Source organism: Magnolia sinica, chromosome 15, assembly GCF_029962835.1.
Source record: "Magnolia sinica isolate HGM2019 chromosome 15, MsV1, whole genome shotgun sequence".
Classification (NCBI taxonomy): domain Eukaryota; kingdom Viridiplantae; phylum Streptophyta; class Magnoliopsida; order Magnoliales; family Magnoliaceae; genus Magnolia; species Magnolia sinica.
In genome coordinates this window covers 54,970,198-54,990,951 of record NC_080587.1, presented here as the reverse complement: position 1 = coordinate 54,990,951, position 20,754 = coordinate 54,970,198, and the positions used below count along the sequence as shown (strand labels likewise).

At 40.5% G+C, this 20,754-nt stretch overlaps 1 non-coding gene across 1 annotated transcript; it reads left to right on the top strand.

Moving 5' to 3' along the window:
* The first annotated feature begins 11,978 nt into the window (after positions 1 to 11,978).
* Positions 11,979 to 12,085, top strand: LOC131228305 (small nucleolar RNA R71). Its single transcript, XR_009162814.1, has one exon. It is a non-coding gene; the product is annotated as a small nucleolar RNA R71 (small nucleolar RNA).
* The last annotated feature ends 8,669 nt before the right edge of the window (positions 12,086 to 20,754 follow it).

Below are 20,754 nucleotides of genomic sequence, written 5' to 3'. Positions count from 1 at the left end.
ATGGTTCATGAGACTCCCTGATAGGTGGAGTTATCCCACATGAGCTCACGGTATGCGCATGTTTGATATATGATTGGACCATATGACTCATGCATCTTGCATTATGTGATTGTGATTACTATACGCCATAGCGATATCAGGATTGTGACCTCCACAGGCATGTTGTGGATGGCTAGATGGGACACCGAAAATATTTGGTTCAAGCATCTGGGCACTTTGGATGTCCTTGGGGGAAAGTCCCTACACCTCCGAGGCTAGGAGACACCCCAATGTCTAGACCGAGTGGATACACGAGCGCCCGAGTGCCGAATACTAGTAGGCCGCATCTCCTACTGTGTCATGGTCAGTTGGGAGGGGGTGTGGCCTTATCCGCCTGAGTGAGGGGGCTGTAAGCTAGGCTGAGTTAAACCAGCTCCCAAATGGGTCCGTTATTGATGAGCTGGGTAGGCATTGTTATACTACTGGTAGGCGGGTAGTGAGGTCTTTAGGTTACGCGGCCGGCTAGGGCGGTAACTAGCTTAGAGTGTACTAGACCCCGGTAATGATCGCAGAGATGTATAGGACTGATTTGTGAAGTAGGAGTTCCATACTCATTCATTTACTATCCACTCAGGCTGGTGGTGCACAACTATTTGTTACGTGTACCTTCACAATTACCAGGATTTCGTTTGGGGCGCATGACTAACCTAAGATCAGAAGTTTATCACATTGAGTCTGACTATCCAAATTTAGGTATAGGACTAGTTTAGATAGAAGTCCCTTATGATGGACCCCATAGTCTGCGATACTACGTACTATCATCCTGACTTCATACTCCAGCATGGTCATTCCATTCGTACCGCATATTGCATTACATCCGCGGCATATGGCATTTTGGGTTACTGTGTTTCTACATTTACATGGTTTAAATACAGCTAACGGTATTCGTGAACTCATCAGGAATTGTATATTCCATCCTCGGCATCTGATATTTGGCTCTTTATGACTCCTCATTTGCATAGTTGATCTGTATTGCATACTATAATATTGTTTGACTCATGGACTTGTCAGTATTTTCATTTACTCTAATATCGTATGATTCATGATCTTATCAGTATTTTTGACATTGTATAATTATGACGTTGTATTTGTATGCTTGGCACTTATCTTGCGCACACACTTTCACCACCCTCTAAGCTTTCTATAAGCTTATGCACGATAGATGATACCCGGGCCAGGAGATGTGGGTCGCATTCAGTTTGAGGAAAATGCCACACATGCGAAGTTCTACCACCCATCAAATCAATCAAATCAATCAAGTACAAAGCAACCCAACCCATCCCTCTCTAACACAACCTTACCCAAAGTCAACTCTCTCTCTCTCTCTCCACCCATCCATCTCTCACCCAAATTTCACCTAAGCCCATCCCTTTTCTTACACACCCATCACTCTCTCCTATATCACTCATCTCTCTCTCATTTCAAGCAATTCCCAAGAGAGATCCAACGTCCCCACCTCCATTAGAGGAGCTTTGTGTGGCTCACTCCCTACCACTCAATCCAACCCTTTTAAGCCGATCTCAACCATTAAAATCCACCCCTTAGAGCTCACATCCAAACCGTCCATCCAGTTAGCTTGTCTTAAGGCTTGAAGCAACAATGAGGCAGATCTATTTATCTGGTGGGCCACTCCATGAGGCATGTGTTATATCCTAACCGTCCATTCACTGGACGTGGGCCCCACCAATGAAATATGTGGACAGTGACATCCACCATTCAAACTTCTAAGGGCCACAATAGTTTTCAATAAAGCTGATATTTGTCTTCACTTCATCTATCACTATGTTAACTTATGAATAGGTTGGATCTCAAAAACATCATGGCGGGCCACTTCGTGATGAGTCCAGCCATCGATCAGGTGGACCACACCACAAAAATAGTGGGATTTAAACATCTATCATTAAAACCCATTTGGGTCACAGAAGTTCTGGATCAATAGGGAAATTGTTTTCCCTCTTAATCTAGGTCTTTAGGACCTTATGATTAGATTGGGTGGAAAATAAACTTTATGGTGGGCCCTGTGATTTGTTTAACAGTGAGAATTATTATCTCCACTACTATTTGTGGTATGGTCCAAATGATCCTTCAATATGACTCTCTTTGGGTATGTATGAGGCTCATCTTGATGTATTTGTGGCCCGTCCGTTGAGGCCCACCTTGATATATATATGAGGCCCATGTGATGCGGCCCATCTTGATGTATTTATGGCGCATTGTTGGGGCCCACCTTGATATATATGAGACCCATTTGATGCGGCCCATTTAAAATATATATGAGGCCCATTGGTCGAGGCCCAATGGGATGTACTTAAGGCCCATCGCAATGTGTGATTCCACCATGGTTTGAGTAATGATGTTTATGACAGGCCGTGCCTTAGGAGTAATGATGGTTTGATGTCCACATTGTAAGAGTAATGTTGGTTAAATGTCCGCATTGTAACTCTCCCTAGGGCTCATTGATAGGCACATACTTGTTGTGTGTAGGCCGTCTAGGTTCATCTTCATTGTAAGGATAATTCATCACCATATAACATGTTTAGTATAACTCCATGATTCAGGCCGATTCCGATTGTATAGGCCAATTCCGATTGTCGAGGCGGAGTATCGAGGCCGATTTCAATTGTCGAGACCTATGTGATGTATATGCAGCCCGTTTTTAAGGCCTAATGTGATGAATATGACGTATATGTGATGAGGTCCATTGTGATGCATTTGAGGGCCAGTCAATGGAGTTCATTGTGATGTATATTAGGCCCATGTGAGAGGCTCATCGTGATGTGTATTAAGCTCTTGAGTGAGGCCCATAGTGTTGTATATTAGGCCCTTGTGTGAGGTCATGGGTCCACTATATGTTAAGCTCTATGTGAGCCATTCCTTGGGAGCAATGTTGGTTAAATGTTCACATTGCCGAGGTCGATTGTCGATGTGGGTTATTGATACTGACTATGAGTATGTGACAACATAACATCATCATACATGCTCATACGCATCATCTACATGTTTATTTTGAGATATGATTAACCATTGCATATGTCATAGTACAGATGGTTTATGGGACTCCCTGATAGGCGGAGTTATCCCAAATGAGCGCACGGTATGCGCATGTTTGATATATGATTGGACCATATGACTCATACATCTTGCATTATGTGATTATGATTACTATACGCCCTAGCGACATCGGACCATACTCCACAAGCATATTGTGGATGGCCGGATGGGACACCGAAAATATTTGGTTCGAGCATCCTGGGCACTTTGGATGTCCTTGGGGAAAGTCCCTACACCTCCAAGGCTAGGAGACACCCCACGTCTAGGCCGAGTGGATACACGAGCGCCCGAGTGCCGAATTACTAGTAGGCCGCATCTCCTACGTGTCATGGTCGTTGGGAGGGGGTGTGGCCTTATCCGCCCGAGTGAGGGGCTATAAGCTAGGTTGAGTTAAACCAGGCTCCCAAATGGGTCCGTATCGACGAGCCGGGTAGGCATTGGTATACTCTTGGTAGGCGGGTAGTGAGGTCTTTTTCATACGCTGTGCACGGCTAGGGTGGTAACTACTTAGAGTGTATCTTAGACCCGGTAATGATCGCAGAGATGTATAGGATGATTTGTGAAGTAGGAGTTCCATACTCATTCATTCACTATCCACTCGGGCTGGTGGTGCGCAACTATTTGTTACGTGTACCTTCACAATGGCCGAAATTTTGGTTGGGGCCCGTGACTAACCTGAGATTAGGAGTTTACCACATTGAGTCGGACTAACCAAATTTAGGTATGGGACTGGTTTGGATAGAAGTCCCTTGTGATGGACCCCATAGCCTGCGATACTACGCACTATCATCCCGACTTCACACTCCGGCATGGTCATTCTATTCGCACGACATATTGCATTACATCCGCGGCATATAACATTTTGAGTTATTGTGTTTCTGCATTTATATGGTCTAGATACGGTTGACGGTATTCGTGAACTCATAAGGAATTGTATATTGCATCCTCGGCATCTGATATTTAACTCTTTATGACTCCTCATTTGCATAGCTGATATGTATTGCATACTCTGATATTGTTTGACTCATGGACTTGTCAGTATTTTCACTTACTCTGATATCGTTTGATTCATGATCTTACCAGTATTTCCGACATTGTATGATTATGACGTTGTATTTGTATGCTTGGCACTTATTTTGCGCACACACTTTCACCACCCTCTAAGCTTTCTATAAGCTTATGCACGATAGATGTGTGTAGGTGACGTTGGTCGCAATGGCATTAAGCTTGGAGCATGCAGCTGTCTTTTGGAGCTTTGATTTTATTTTGACATATATACTTCCCTTTCAGCACTGTATTTAAAGTTTATATTAGTGGATATATGATGATGATGTTGCTTTTGTAATTTGGGTAAACTTGTGGTTATGCTTCTTACAAGATAAATGTACATTGGGAAAAATTCTCCTTATAAGATCCCAGGATTGGAACCTAGCATATGGGCGCTGGGAGCCGAGAATGGGGTACTACAGAAGCTGTCGGCACCGGATTTGGTGATCAAAAATTTTGTGAGCTCAATTTTCGGGTTTGGGGCGTGACAAAGGTCGAATCCACAGGGATTAATCTCGTATGTTTTCTGAAAGCAACTAGAGCTAGAACTAGAAGAAGATATAAGCCTAAATCTGGAATATTTGAGAGAGTAATTGTGAGAAATTTAATGAAAAACTTAAGAAATTCAATGGTGGGAACTAGGGTTTCTAAGGATCCACTTGTAGAGATTAGGGAGATCTATGCTTGATTCAAGGACGCAACTGAAATCAGAATCCCATCTTATCCAATTAGAAGATATCTCAGTAAAACCAAATCTAAACTTCCTTTGACCTAATTCTCAATGGATGACAGGTGTGAGAACTGGAAGTGATTCCATCACAAAACCATGTCCAGGAGACAATGGCTCACAACAAGATTTACCAATCCCACAATCAATTTGAGAGAATTGTGAAAGTTACGGAGGATTTCATCATCCAACCATGCCCAAGGGACGATGGTGAACAATAGGATTTCCTAAATTCACAATCTCAAAACATGAAAAGAACATACTTAAAGCTGTCATAGATCTATTGTAATTTGAGTCAGAACAAATCATTAAAAACTAAAAGTATTCCTTATAATCAAACTAGAGTCAAATAGAGTTCAATATAAACATAAATCAACACAATAGAAACTTCCCATCATGCTACAAGCTTCACCTCTTAGACCTAACTAAGAGTTTTACCCAACCATAGACATGATTGAACAAGAATCTCTTAATAAAAGCATAAAAACAACTAAGGAAAAGGGAAGAAAAACTCTTGGCGATGGCTTCTCCACGCTTTTGCTCCACTCCTTAAACCTTAGATGATGCTTGGGAGTGCCCTGAAGACTCCTATTTATAGTTTTACAGCACCTCCTTTCACACCTATTTGGAAAAATATAGAAACCGCCTCAAATTTACGCAGTTTTGATATATTGAAGTGTCTTCAATATGTCCTTCGATATATCGAAGATCGGTCTAGAATTGTCCAGGGAGTTTGGCCTCAAATCCTGAATCTCTCGATTAATCGAAGGGTCTTTGATATGTCCTTCGATATATCGAAAGCCATCCTGGCAGTTTTCCAAAACTAGACTCTTCTGGCCCCGAAATCTGTTTTCAAGACAATTTTTAGGATTTCCTTTCTTTACTTCAATCTTCGATTCTTTTCCTTCATCACTTGGTTTCCGTGGATCTTTGGCATGTGAATTCTTCAATCTCGATCTCCTAAGATCCATCCCTTCCTTGGTGATTCTTGAGCATTAAATCCATGCTTTTAGCACCCTTTTCAATCTAAGCTCTTAAATTCACCTAGCAACATAAACATGAGTTAAATAGAACATTAAGCATTATCATGTTCATAAAACCAAGATATAAGTGGGGGATAATATGTAATATTTGACACGCAACACAATCCCCAGCCAGCATTTTGCTAGTCCCGAGCAAAGTATGCGAAAAATGAACTTTAATGCACAATGTTCAAACCTTTTTCCGAAAACAATCTTTTGTGTAATCAAGTATGAATGAATAGACTCAATGATGAGAAAGTAAAATTTTGAAAACCTAGAACCGAATCACATAAGCAATCAATCAGATAAGTCCCTTATCCATTAAGTCAGATCATAGTTCGCATATCAAGTTTTTCAACATACTCAGTGAAAATACTATCTTTTCATAATGTTAGTCATGCTCATCACTTCATGATTGGTTGAAAACTCAAACACTGATTCTGAACTTATGCCCTTTTCCTTCTTTTTGGAGTTTTTGATTTTTATCGACGGTTATTTGTATTCATTCAGTCTTTTCATCTTCTCTTTATTTTCGAAATTTTCATTCTTTTTCAATCTTTTTCAGTCTTTTCACCATGCATGACCTTTCTGTCGATCTTCTGTTTTTTTAATTGGTCCTTTTTTTTTCTTTTAAGGTGGATAAAATTCTCCAGACTCGGTTCTCAATATCTTTCAATGATCATCATACTAACAATCAAAAAATCTAGTACTATTCACAAAAAACAATTTGAATATGTCTTGTGATTTAGATTAACATGATATTTAAACTTCCTCTTAATCAATTGAGCGCAAGAACTTAGGTAATAAATTACTTAGATGACTAAACTTCAGTTATTCAAAATTTAATCCCTATCTTATCATCATACTCAAAACATTCTTAAATACACAACTTATCGCTTTCCAAATATTTAATCCCTATCTTATCATCATACTCAAAACATTCTTAAATACACAACTTATCGCTTTCCAAATATTTAATCCCTATTTTATCATCATACTCAAAACATTCTTAAATACACAACTTATAGCTTTCCAAGTAGATAAACATTGAAAAAATTTTAAAAATTTTGCAAATTTTGCTCAAAACGGATTTGGCGATCGAAAATTTCGTGAGCCCGGTTTCCGAGTTCGAGGCGTGACAAAGAAGAAGAAGAAGAAGAAGCATGATTTGCAAAAGAGACAACGTAATTGAAGGAGAAGTGATGAAAAGATAGTACCTGATGAAGGAATTTTGAAGGTTTTTCCAAAGGATCTCAACGTGAAGGTGGGTTAGCACAAGAATTTAACAACTGAAAAGCAAACTATCTTAAGCAAACGGAAAGCAAAATATCCTAAAACATCTAACTACGCCTCCATCAGACTGGGAGGTCAATCCTGGTAAACAAGATCAATCAGAGGTATGAACATATCCTCTGAATTAAATTTCTTAACAAATGGCTTTAATCAGTGCCCATTTACTTTGAATTATTTGCCATTGTTCGGATCTTGTATCTCGATGGCCCCATAAGGATAGACATTAGTAACAGTGAAAGGACCGGTCCAACAAGATCGGAGTTTACCCAGAAAGAGATGTAACTGAGAAATATACAAAAGGACTTTCTGACCTGATGTGAATGATTTTCGAAGAATGTATTGGTTATGAAACACCGTCACCCTGTCCTAATAAATTCTCAAGTTTTCGTATGCATCATTTCAGATTTCTTTGAGTTCATTTAACTGAAGTTTGCGTAGCAAGCCAGCGTTGTCTAAATTGAAGTTCAGATTTTTAATCGCCCAGTAGGCTCTATGTTCCAACTCCACAAGCAAGTGGCAAGCCTTCCCATAGACAAGTCTAAAGGTAGACATTCCAATAGGGGTCTTAAATGCAGTACAGTAAGCTCATAAGGCATTGGTCAATTGGATTGACTGATCCTTACAGTCAAGGTTAACCGTCTTTTCTAAGATGTGTTTAATTTCCCTATTGAAAATCTCAGCTTGCCCACTTATTTGTAGGTGGTATGGAGTGCTCACCTTGTGAGAGATGTCATATTTCTTCATTTAGTTCGTGAATGGCCTATTACAAAAATGTGAGCCCCCATCACTAATGATGGCTGGAGGTGTTCCAAACTGAGAAAGGATGTTCTCTTTTAAGAATTTAATGACCATTTGATGGTCATTGTTCTGGCATAGAATCACTTTGACTCATCTAGTGACATAGTCTACTACTAGCAGAATGTATAAATTTCCAAAGGATTGGGGGAATGGTCCCATGAAATCGATGCCCCAATAATTAAATGCGTCAATGATTAAAATGGGGTTCAAAGGCATCATATTCCGATGGGATAATGCTCCCAATTTTTTACAATGCTCACAAGCTTTGTAAAACTCATGAGTGTCCTTAAACATAGTGGGCTAGTAAAAGCCACACTGTAGAATTTTGGTCGTGGTCTTTTTAGAAGAAAAGTGACCACCACAGGCCTGAGAGTGACAGAACGAGATGACACTTTGGTGTTCATTGTCTAGCACACATCTCCTTAAGATTTAGTCTGGGTAATATTTAAACAAGTACGGATCATCCCAGAAGAACTTACGAACCTTGGCAAAGAATTTTTTCTTATCTTGCGCAGTCCAATGTGTCGGCGTGAAACCTGTAGCAAGATAATTAGAAATATCAACAAACCAAGGTGAATGAGAGACTTTGAACAATTGTTCGTCAGGGAACATATCATTTATATGTGTCGTCTTAAGGGAATCAGGGAGATTAAGGCGGGAAAGATGGTCAGCCACTACGCTCTCTACTCCCTTTTTATCTTTTCTTTCTAAATTAAATTCTTCGAGTAGGAGGATCCATCTAATCAAGCGGGGCTTAGCATCATTATTAGCAAGAAGATACTTGAGTGCCACATGATCTGTATAGATGATGATCTTGGATCTGATCAAGTAGGACCTAAATTTGTCCAAAGCGAATACTACGGCTAAGAGTTCCTTCTCCGTAGTTGAGTAATTCATTTGGGTAGGATTTAGAGTTCTACCTGCATAATAAATAATGTAGGGCTTCTTTTCTTTTCTCTGGCCTAAAACCGCTCCAGGACCATAGTCAGATGCATCGCACATCAGTTTAAAAGGAAGGCTCTAGTTGGGTGGCTGCAAGATAGGTGTGTTGGTTAACATGCCCTTGAGTTTCATAAAAGCTTTCTAGCATTGCTCAGTCCACTCGTATGATGCATCCTTTTGAAGTAGATTGCATAGAGGACGAGAGAGGTGACTAAAGTCTTTTATGCATCTTCTATAAAACCCGGCGTGTCCTAAAAAGGATCACACGTCTTGTATGTTCTTGGGTGGAGGCAGGTTAGAGATAAGATCAATTTTAGTCTTATCTAACTCAATTCCCTTGGATGGGATGATGTGTCCAAGGACAATTCCCTTACGAATTATAAAGTGGCACTTCTCCCAATTCAGTGCCAAGTTCTTTTCCTCACATTGCTTCAGTACATTTTTAAAATTTTTCAAGCATTCGCTGAAGGATGGACCAAAAACCAAGAAATCATCCATGAAGACCTCTAAATATTGTCCCACCATATCAGAAAAATACTTGTCATACATCACTGAAAGGTGGCGGGAGCATTACACATTCCAAATGGCATCCTTCGGTAAGCAAATGTGCCAAAAGGACATGTGAGCGTGGTCTTTTCGTAATCTTCAAGGGCTATCTCGATCTGATTATAGCCCGAATATCTGTCAAAGAAATAATAATAGGAATAACCAACTAACCTTTTCAAAATTTGATCAATGAAGGGCAAAGGAAAGTGGTCCTTCCTCGTGATAGTATTCAATTTCCTGTAGTCAATGCAAATTCTCCAACTAATAGTAACTCTAGTTGGCATGAGTTCACTATTGGCATTGGTTACGATGGTGATTCCGAACTTCTTAGGAACCACTTGAGTTGGACTTACCCATTGGCAATCGGATATAGGGTATATGATGCCCACATCCAATAGCTTAAGAACCTCGGCCTTAAACACTTCCTTCATGTTTGGATTTAATTTACATTGTAATTACTGAGAGGTCTTCGCATTATCCTCTAAATGAATGCTGTGAGTACAAATCAAAGGGTCAATTCCCTTGAGGTCTGCAATCGACCATCTAAGGGCTCCTTTGTGCTTAATAAGAGTAGAGATGAGAATACACTCTTGTTCTTGCTCAGGGTGGGAAGAAATCACCTCCAGATATGTCTCTTCTTGACCTAAATAGACATATTTCAAATCAAAGGGCAAAGGTTTTAGGTCAAGTTTCGGTGCCTTGAGTTTAGACAGTAGAGGCACCACATCAGTTTGGGGCAATTTTTCAAATTGCGGCCTTCAGCAGTTAACTTCAAGTACCGACACATCATCAAGCATGACACCCGTCTCCTTAATCATTTCATCATCTAAATCATGAGAGTGGGCCAAGCACGTCTCTAAAGGGTCAGAGGATAAGGTCAGAAGTGCTCTATCTTTAACGAAGGAATCAATCAGGTTAATATCGTGGAAATTGTCTTCATCCTCTAACTATTTGCTTATGTTGAAAAAATTATTCAACTCCAATGTCATATTCCTGAAAGACATACTCATGACTCCATTCCTATAATTAATGACTGGGTTTGAAGTGGCAAGGAATGGGAGACCAAGAATGACGGGAATTTGAGTGCTCATGTCCATGATGGGTTGAGTATCCAGGATGATAAAATCTACCGGATAATAGAATCTATCAACCTAGACCAACACATCCTTGATTATCCCTCTTAGTACATGAATTGAATGATTGGCAAGTTGTAATGTAGTTTGGGTGGGTTTCAATTCACCCAAACCTAGTTGTTCATAAACCGAGTAAGGAATCATATTTACACTCGCTCCTAAGTTAAGAAGCGCGTGCTCAATCCTGTAGTTCCCAAATTACACAAGCGACAGTTGGGCTACTGGGATCTTTGTATTTTTATGGCACATCTTGCTTTAGGATGGCACTCACCTTTTCAGTTAAGAAGATTTTATTTTGAATATTTTGTCGTCTTTTAGTCGTACATAAGTCTTTCAAAAATTTAGCATGTGAAGGTATTTGTTTAACCACATATAGGAGAGGGATATTGACCTTTACTTGTTTCAACAATTCTATAATATCATAAGAGTTAGAGAGAGGTTTTGGTGCAACCAACCGTTGGGGGAATGGGGCAATCGGCTTGCCTTGAAGTTCCGATTCCAATTCTTGTGGAGCAATGCTAGGTCTATCATCATTGTCCTCTTCCGGGTCCTTAGGCTTTTTAGCCCTAATCAGAATGCTTTTGTCAATGGTCTTCCAACTCCTAAGAATGGTGATAGATTTAGCTTGCTCCATCTGATTTGGAGAGCTTGGATCACTTATCTCGTATTGCAGTTTAGGATTAGGGAGAGGTTAAGCAGGAAGCATCCCCCTTTCTGTAACCGTAACACGTGAATCCATCTTTTGCATAAATTTTGTAAGCTCTCTTATTGCTTGAGTAAGCTCCTGAGTTTGTGTGGAATTTTGAATCGGTTCTTCTTGACGTTTCTCTTTATTTGGAATTTGATTAAAGAAACCTTGAGGGGTAGCAGTTTATTCATTCCTCCAATTGAAGTTTGGATAATTTCTCCAACTAAGATTGTATGTGTTGGAGGTAGGTCCATTGAAAGGTCTTTGGTAATTATTCACGACATTAGATTCCTCATTCAGCACCTCTTGAAAGGCAGGTATTGTTGGACAATTTTCAGTTGTGTGAACGTTGCAAGCACAAATACCACAAGTAGTTTCCTTAACCTTATCCTTCTTTACTTTCATGGCCTCAAATTTCCTTATGAGATTAGCTACTTTAGCATTGATATCATCATGCTCTTTCAGAAGGTATAATCCGCCCCTCTCCTTTGATTGAGTGGGCCTAGAAGTGGTGCTTGATTTTAGGTAAGTGTCCCATAATTATGTGTTTTCAGCAAGTCTGTCCAAGTAGTCTCACACATCATCAACATTTTTATTCATGAATTCTCCATTGCACATTGTCTCAACCAAGTGACACATTGAAGATGTCAATCCATCATTAAAAAAAAAAGTGTGTAATAAGCCACGTTTCAAAATCGTGTTGTGGGCATGAACCGATAAGATCCTTAAACCGCTCCCAACATTGAAAGAATCTTTCATCCTCCTTTTGGGCAAAGTTCATGATTCACTTTCTAAGGGTGTTTGTTTTATGATGTGGAAAAATTTTCTTTGTAAGCTCCCTTATCATGTCATTCCATGTACCAATAGATCTGGGATGTAGTGAATGCAACCACATCCTAACTTTCTCTTTCAAAGAAAAGAGAAAGAGTTTCAGTCTGATCGTGTCTTTAGACACGTTTAGAAAATATAAAGTGGCTATAATCTCATCAAACTCTTTTAAGTGCAGATATGGACTTTCAAATTCAAGTCCATGAAATTTTGGAAGGAGTTGGATCACCCCTAGCTTAATATCCATGTGTCCCATATTTTCTAGAAAAACCACGAATGAGGATGTGCTCACCCCCGCCAATTATAAATAATCTCACAAAGTATGAGCCAGGGGTGCTTGATGTACCTCATTCTCATCCCAGACTTCCTCAACCCTAGGTTGAGGTTGTCTTCCCGGTTGATTAACTGGTTGATTTGCAGTCATCACTTCAATTAACTCTGAGGATCTCGAGTGGTGTCTAATCCTGTGATGGATAGATAACCCCTCAACCAGTCCTCCTTTACTCAAAAGATGTCAAGTGTTTCACGGACCCACTTGGGCATGAAACACTCTCAGCCCTCAATTTCAGATTCTAACCTAAACCTAAAAGAGAGAAATGAAATAGAAATCTAGAAATAAAAAGAGAAGGAATTGGAAAGAAGTTACCAACTTAGAAGTTCCTAATTAAAATCCTGCAAAACAAAACAAAACAGGTCAATTTCTAAAAACAAAAATTCAAAATTAGAAAGTTGCTAATAATAAAAATAGAAATTAAACTAGTTTCTAAGAAGGAAAGTTTCTAAAAACAGAAAATAGAAAGTTTCTAAAAACTGATTAGGAAATTTTTAAACCTATAATTAAAAAGTAAGTTAGTTTCTAAAATTAAAAGAAATCCTAGAATTAGAAAGTTTCTAAAAACAGGAAACAAACCCTAATCTAAAAATAGAAAATAGAAAAACCCTAATCTTAACCTAATTATAAAACTAGCTAATCTAAAAAATAAAAATAAAAAACTGCAACTGTTAATCCTCGGCAACGGCGACAAAAGCTTGTTCACAACCCCAAGTGTCGGGTCGCAATGTAGTAATAATCTCGATGAGACCGAGGTCGAATCCACAGGGACTAATCTCGTGCGTTTTCTAAAAGCAACTAGAACTAGAACTAGAAGAAGATAAAAACCTAAATCTAGAATATTTGAGAAGTAATTGTGAGAAATTTAATTAAAAACTTAAGAAATTCAATGGTGGGAACTAGGGTTTCCAAGGATCCACTTGTAGAGATCAGGGAGATCTATGCTTGATTCATGGACACAACTGGAATCAGAACCCCATCTTATCCCATTGGAAGATATCTTAGTAAAACCCAATCTAAACTTCCTTTGACCTAATTCTCAATGGATGAGACGTGTGAGAACCGGAAGTGATTCCATTACAAAACCATGCCTAGGAGACAATGGTTCACAACCGGATTTACCAATCCAACAATCAATCTGAGAGAATTGTGAAAGTTAGGGGGGATTCTATCATCCAACCATGCCCAAGGGATGATGGTGAACAGTAGGATTTCCTAAATTCATAATCTCAAAACATGAAAAGAACATACTTAAAGCTATTGCAGATCTATTGTAATTTAAGTCACAACAAACCATTAAAAACTAAAAGTATTCCCTATAATCAAACTAGAGTAAAAAAGAGTTCAATATAAACATGAATCAAGGCAATAAAAATATCCCATCACACTACAAGCTTCACCTCTAAGCCCTAACTAAGAGGTTTAGCCAACCAGAGACATGATTGAACTATAATCTTTTAATAAAAGCATAAAAACAACTAAGGAAAAGGGAAGAAAAACTCTTGGCGATGGCTTCTCCACTCTTTTACTCCACTCCTCACACCCTATATGATGCTTAGGAGTGCCTTGAAGACTCCTATTTATAGTTTTGCAGCACCTCCTTTCGCACCGACTTGGAAAAATCTAGAAACTGCCTCAAATTTACACAGCTTCGATATATCGAAGTGTCTTCGATATGTCCTTCGATATATCAAAGAGTCCTCGATATATCGAAGATCGGTCTAGAATTGTCCAGCGAATTTGGCCTGAAATCCTGAATTTCTTAATTAATCAAAGGGCCTTCGATATGTCCTTCGATATTATCTATAGGTCTTCGATATATTAAAGGCCATTCTGGCAATTTTCCAAAACTAAACTCTCTGGCTCGGAATCTATTTTCAGGACAATTTTCAAGATTTATTTTCTTCACTTCAAATCTTTGATTCTCTTCTTTCATCACTTGGTTTCCTTGGATTTTTAGCATGTGAATTCTTCAATCTCAGTCTCCTAAGATCCATCCCTTGCCATGGTGATTCTTTAGCATTAAATCCATACTTTTAGCACCCTTTTAATCTAAGCTCTTAAATTCACCTTACAACACAAACATGAGTAAAATAGAACATTAAGCATTATCATGTTCATAAAACCAAGATATAAGTGGGGGATAATATGCAATATTTGACCCTCAACAACACCTCAGCTTCTGCCAGTTTCACTGTCAGGCTTACCTTCATCTCAGCCAGTTCAGCCTTCCACTTGGCAGCCTTCGCCTGGGCCCCCATCAAAAGCGACTGTGCTAGCTCCAGCTCGATCTTCATCTGATCCCTTTCCTTCCAAGCCTCCTCCACTTGAGCCTTAAGAGTCGTCAACTCCTCTGCCTAGATCTTCAGAGCTGGAAGTTGCTCCCCAAATTTCTCTAAGGCGGATCGAAGCTACTCAGCCTCGGCGGCTTTGCTTTCAAGGCTCGCCTCTATCTCCTCGCACTCATTCCCAACACGTATCATTTCACGACGGGTGTGTAAGACAATAGGGCTGAACTAAAAATAAATTCATGCCAAATAAAATTCAAGTACAAAAGCAACTACAAGAAGAGGATAGAGTTCTACCTTAAAGAAAAACACGACCATCTGGCCCATGGCGGTGACCGGGTGAGTGTCCATCACCTCAACAATCTCGGCATCAGTAACATACCGAGCTATCCATGGAAGGAGACATGTCGTGTAAGAGGATTCAGATTGAGAGCCCCCCTAGGCTCCACCCCCTTGATGACCACACAAGGTGCCCACCTGTGCTGCAGGGGGTAGAGCCCTAGAGGTCGAATCTGCCTGGGCCTCAGAGGGTCGTGCGCTGTAGAAGGGGCAGTCTCTCTTACTAAGACGTTCCCCTATTGATCTGCATCAACCACTTCTGGGGCCGATGGCGGGTTTATGGTGGTGGTACCAGGAGTAACCGAAGTGCTCCTCTTGCTCATAGCTGAGCTCGACTACCCTATTAGGGGCTAGTCCGAGCCCAACCTCGACTTCCCTTCAGTCCCACTGGTAGATCTCGTCCCTTGCACCCTAGCGAGAGGAACAACCGCTCTCTTCTTCGAGGACGACTTCCTTTGGGCCAGTTCGGCGTAAGAGGGAACACGAACTCATTTGATAGAACAAACTTGATCGGCCAACCTTGCACAATAAAAGCGACTGATCAGTAATGAAAGAGATGACACAACTTCTAAACTACCGTAGAAGTTGCCTTAGTATACCTAGTATAGATGGGGCAAGACCTGACCGACAAAGGAGCTCGGGGGTGGTCAACAGCTTCCAAGATCTCATCGAAGCCTCCACCTGCTTCACGTGCATAATCTGATTGCGTTCCGAGTCAGTCACTAAGGCAGGATGCTTAGGCAGAACTGACAAAGACCACTACATTTAGAAGTAAAACAACATGAATGTAAACTGAAAAGACAGCAGTTCGGATGTATCCGACTTGGGTGGGAAAAGCGGGTCGGAACCTGAGGTCCGAGCCTGACAGTCGTCCGAGCCTCCCAGTCCCCTAACGCCTAAAATAATTTATTCTTCCAATTTTTATTGGAGGTCGGGGCATCTATGATGATGCCTTTACCCTTGTTCGGCCATAATGAAAAGTAGTACCAACCCTCATGGAAATGGTTAGCCTTCACTTGGTACATGTGGAAGAATCCATCCTTAGTCAGATCAGGTTGTCTGACCTAGAACCATAGAATGAAAGCCCCACTAAAGCCCTCCAGGCATTTGGAATTATCTAGTCAGGGGCCAGCCTCAGGCGCGAGACGACCTCCCTAATGATGCGGTGAAAGAGGAGCCTCAGGCCACACTACAGAGGGACCAGATATATCGCCACTTCGCCCTCCATGGGATTACTTGGAATTTCGTCAAGTGTGGGAGCTCTAAGCACCACCAAATCTAGAATGTGGTACTTCCACCTGATCCACATTAGGTCAGATTCCCTCATATTTGACCTAACTAGGCAGATCTTTTCAGACTCTGCGAAAGACTTAGTTGCCTCTTCCCTCGCCGGAGCTGACTTCGCCTCAACACTTGCGAGCTACTCAGTAAAGGACTGAGTTTCAACTCTCGCCCTCAGAACAAGAGCAATCTCCCTGTCGCTCATCATCACAATCAGAGATGGTGGATCGCATGAAGCTTCTTCCGGCTAGTCCCAGTCCTCTGGCTCAGAATTGCCCTGGAGCACTGCAGGTTCATCCTAGATGTCCGATGGATCAAACATTTTTGGGCTGAAAATGGAAACAGCGAGAGAAATAAAAGAACAGGGAAGAAGGAAGAAGATCAGAGAAGGAAAAGCTCACCCGAGAGAAAGGATTTCGACTTACCAGAAATCACAAAGTCAGGTGGGCAGAAGAAGCAAAGAGGTAGCGTGAGAAAATGCCCCTACACTGCTAGGGCATCCCCCTTTTATAGGGAACTCAACCGTGCAGCAGTGACTGCTCACTCGGTGACTATGTGGCCGCATGGAGCTTCCCACTCAACAAACAACCTGACTTCCCAAGAGACGTTAAGTGTTTGTGCCCCTTAAGTCGGGAGCCGAATAGGTGCCCTATTAACACATGTTACCTCTAGTATTTCATGCCATTATTGTGAATTCTCTTCGATCATCATGCCTACTGACTTATTCTGCATTAATGACAAAGTAAGCTCAACATCCTATGCGCAAGATAGTCCAACCTCACTAAACCGAGTTACTTCCTGAGCCTGCTATGTAAGCTCGGAAGTAAGGGGCTACTGTTATGGATAAACATGGACTGACCAAGGAAAAGAGGTCAGCTCAGACATCTACACTCGTCGCATGGTCAAACAGTGCCGAACATGACCAAAGAGCTCCTCAACGAACAAAAAATAGTAATCCACTGCTGGGAAACTCGCCTATACCTCGATCTCGACCATCAGAAGATGTAGTGTCTCCACTTCCATCAGACACGGAGCTCTTCCACACTCTCATCCATTTTCGAGCTGTTGTTCGGATCATCTCTTAGTAAGAACTCTCGAAGAATGACTCAGTACAGAGTAAGACTCTGAGCTACTACATTCAGGGAAGCCCTGCACCATGCGATAAGATGAAGAGGATGGTCATCCTTGAAGTCATCTGAAGCTCCATTCAAGGAGCTCGGTCTCGCTGATCAGGCACAGCCGGTACAAGTAAGTCAGTATTTTGATCGAAACCTAGAGATAGGACGCTGAGGGCCTGACTCCATAGCATGAACTACGAAGGTTGAAGGAAGACCAGACCATAAGCCACTAGATAGAACAGCTCAGGATTCTGAGCCCATCTCGGAATGCTCTCCCTTAGGGAAACTCTAATGGTCAACCTCAATCTCTTGCCATATCTCCCGACCTCGACCGCTTGATCTTATCTTCATCGATGATCTAAAGAAATGGTTGAGAAACGTCCGATGAATGCACGCAGGCCTGTAATCTAGCCTATGATTTAGGAAACGTCTCTCTCAACGTAACTATATCCAGGCCTATAAATAGGGCCTCCATCTACCATGAAAGGTACACAATCACACATCTGAATACTCCCTACTTAGATCTAATGTGCCTAACTTTGGCATCGGAGGATCCCCTATCCTAATTAGGGTCTCCATTGTTGTTGCTTGTGTAGGTATTGTGAAGCCTAGTACAGACGAACGAATTTTTGCATCAACAATTATAATAATAATTATTATTATTAAATAAGTTGATATACATGAGAATACCTTGATTTAACAAATGATGATTTGTCCTCGATATTTAGTTGATAAATGAATAATGGCAATGAATGTTTGATATTAATTACCTCACATAGCAAGTCACACCCATGACTGGGTAGTTGAGTCAAAATTAAGGGTGTTGAAATTTGGGGTGTGATAGCCCGCCCTAAGAAAATTGCACAAATGCCTTTGATTAGTACTACTAGCACGTGAGGCCTCTCTTTCTATGTGGGTAATGCTCCGACCACCTTGGAATCCATGAGTTGGTTGGGCCACACTGTACAGAACAATTTAGAGGACACTCACCCTTAATGCTCATATAGGGCCCACCGTGTTGTGTGTATTCCATCCTATCCAATGATATGAAATATTTACTCTAATGTAGGACGTGACATAGGTACATTCCTATAACAGTTGGACCAAAAGAAGGCGAACCGTAAATTGGCCATAACTTTTGATTCGGGTATTGTTATAGTATGCACAACCTGTTAATCTTTACTGTAATGGGCCATTCGAGGTAAATCGACCCACATAGTGGGTCGTGTTTGTCCATTTCATCATAAAACATGCTCTTTTGGACCAAAAATGAAATTTTATGGAAAAATTACTATTTTTAGTAATTCTAAATTTTTTAATATTCTCTTATTTTTAGAGTTTTAGATTTTTTTTTTCTTCTTTTTTAGAGATAACTTGTAACCATGTTATGACTCTTCAAGCAAAAGTTTATTTGGAATTTTTAATTTTTAGAAATTAGGATTTAAAAGAGTTTTACTAGAAATAGGATTTTTTTTAGAGATAGAATTTTAGTATTTTTGGTAATTATGAATTTGGTTTAACTTTTTTATTCTTTATTAATGATGTAACAGAGACATATACATATTAGACAATTATCAATCAATCTAATTTTAAATTTCTTAGAAATTTATTGCTATTTTCTTATTTTTCCTTGTGGATTTAAGGAATCTCTATGAGGAGTCTAGAGAAGCTCTGTGGATTCGGAGTAGTTATCCCCTTGAGGAAGAAGGTGATCGACCTCATCACGTCCTTCCCTATGTCAATTGGTATTAGAGCGAGGCTTTCTCCTAGGACATATGGCTTCTAACAATGGGTCGGGTAACATTCCTATAGACGGTGTTTAAGGGAGTTATCCTTTAATAGTGGTGACTTTCGAAGCAGTACAACGAGAGAATCGACAAGTCTTGTAAGGGCTGCAGGCTACCATCGATCACTTGAAGGAGGCTCTAAGGAAGATCTATGTTCATGGCAATGATCCACCCCCAATAGGACCTAGAACTTGTAATCACATTGTTCGTTGGACGGTGCTAGCAGTGAACCACAGGATCACTCCTGAGAAGGTAGGATCCAACGACATGATTCCATGACATCCCAAATGAGGCATTGATCGAATAGATCGAACGGATAAGAAATTCAAGATGAAAGTCGTTCTTCCTACTTTCAACGGCCAACTCCACTTCAAGGATTTCCTTAATTGGTTGCTTAAAGTTGAACATTTCTTTGACCACATGGACATTGTGGAAGAGAAGAAAGTTAAATTTGTGGCTTATAAGTTGAAGGGTGAAACTTTGGTTTAGTGGGAACAACTTCAACTCAAGCAAATGTGCAACACCCTGTACTTTCCAGTACTCGGGTGTTACCAAGTAGACCTAACTTAGTAACTCAATTCTAATTTGTTTATACATTCGCCTTCATCCTAACCGAAATTAGACTATTGGAAGTAGTCTTCGCACATGGATCTTTATCTAGACAAACCCTATGACCCTTAGGATTGTTGAAAGTAACCTTTACTCATAGATGAAGCCATCCAACCGTTACGTTCAGGATAGACCACCACCTGATTGATGGTTTTAGGGCCTCTGGATTTAAAGCCTCCACCATTAATGTTGCTAGGATATCGGATTTCCATTTCCTAATTATCTTCAAATCTAAGTCGAAGCTTACAGGTTTTGTGGCCAACTCCCCCTTTTAGAAGGAACTAGGTCTAATGGAGGTATTCACATGGTCTCTGGAGATATACCATGGCTACAATGAAGCCTAGATTCGATCGTTTGGGATCCCGGCTCATGCATGGTTTGAATCTATGATTAAAGACCTAAGTCTGGCATTCAGGGATGTGGTTCAGATCGACACCTGCTCGAGGTTCGGGATCTTCCAAAAAATTTGCCAGAGTTAAGGTTAACCTACTAGCAGGGGCGACGTTCAACTCGCCTCATATGCTAATTATGGCAAGAGAATCTTTCAGGATCTAGGCTCAATTGCAGGAATCTACAAGTGATTACCAATCTGGCCATAATGATATCATTCACAAGAAGCAAGTAGGGAGAATAGAAAACACCAGGGACTGGGTCAATAGAAGGTTCTATGGGAAGGATACTAGGACCGTGCTAAGCTCTGTAGGTGTTTGTGAAAATGCTTGTTTCGACAAGAAAACAAATGTGTTTGATTTGGGAGATTATCTTATTTAAACATAACAGAGAAAGAGTATTTAAAACGATCATCACACTTTATTAATACTGAGTTCATTTACATCCTTCTAGTATCCCTTGATTCTAAGATAGATTACTCAGAATAACAGAATTAT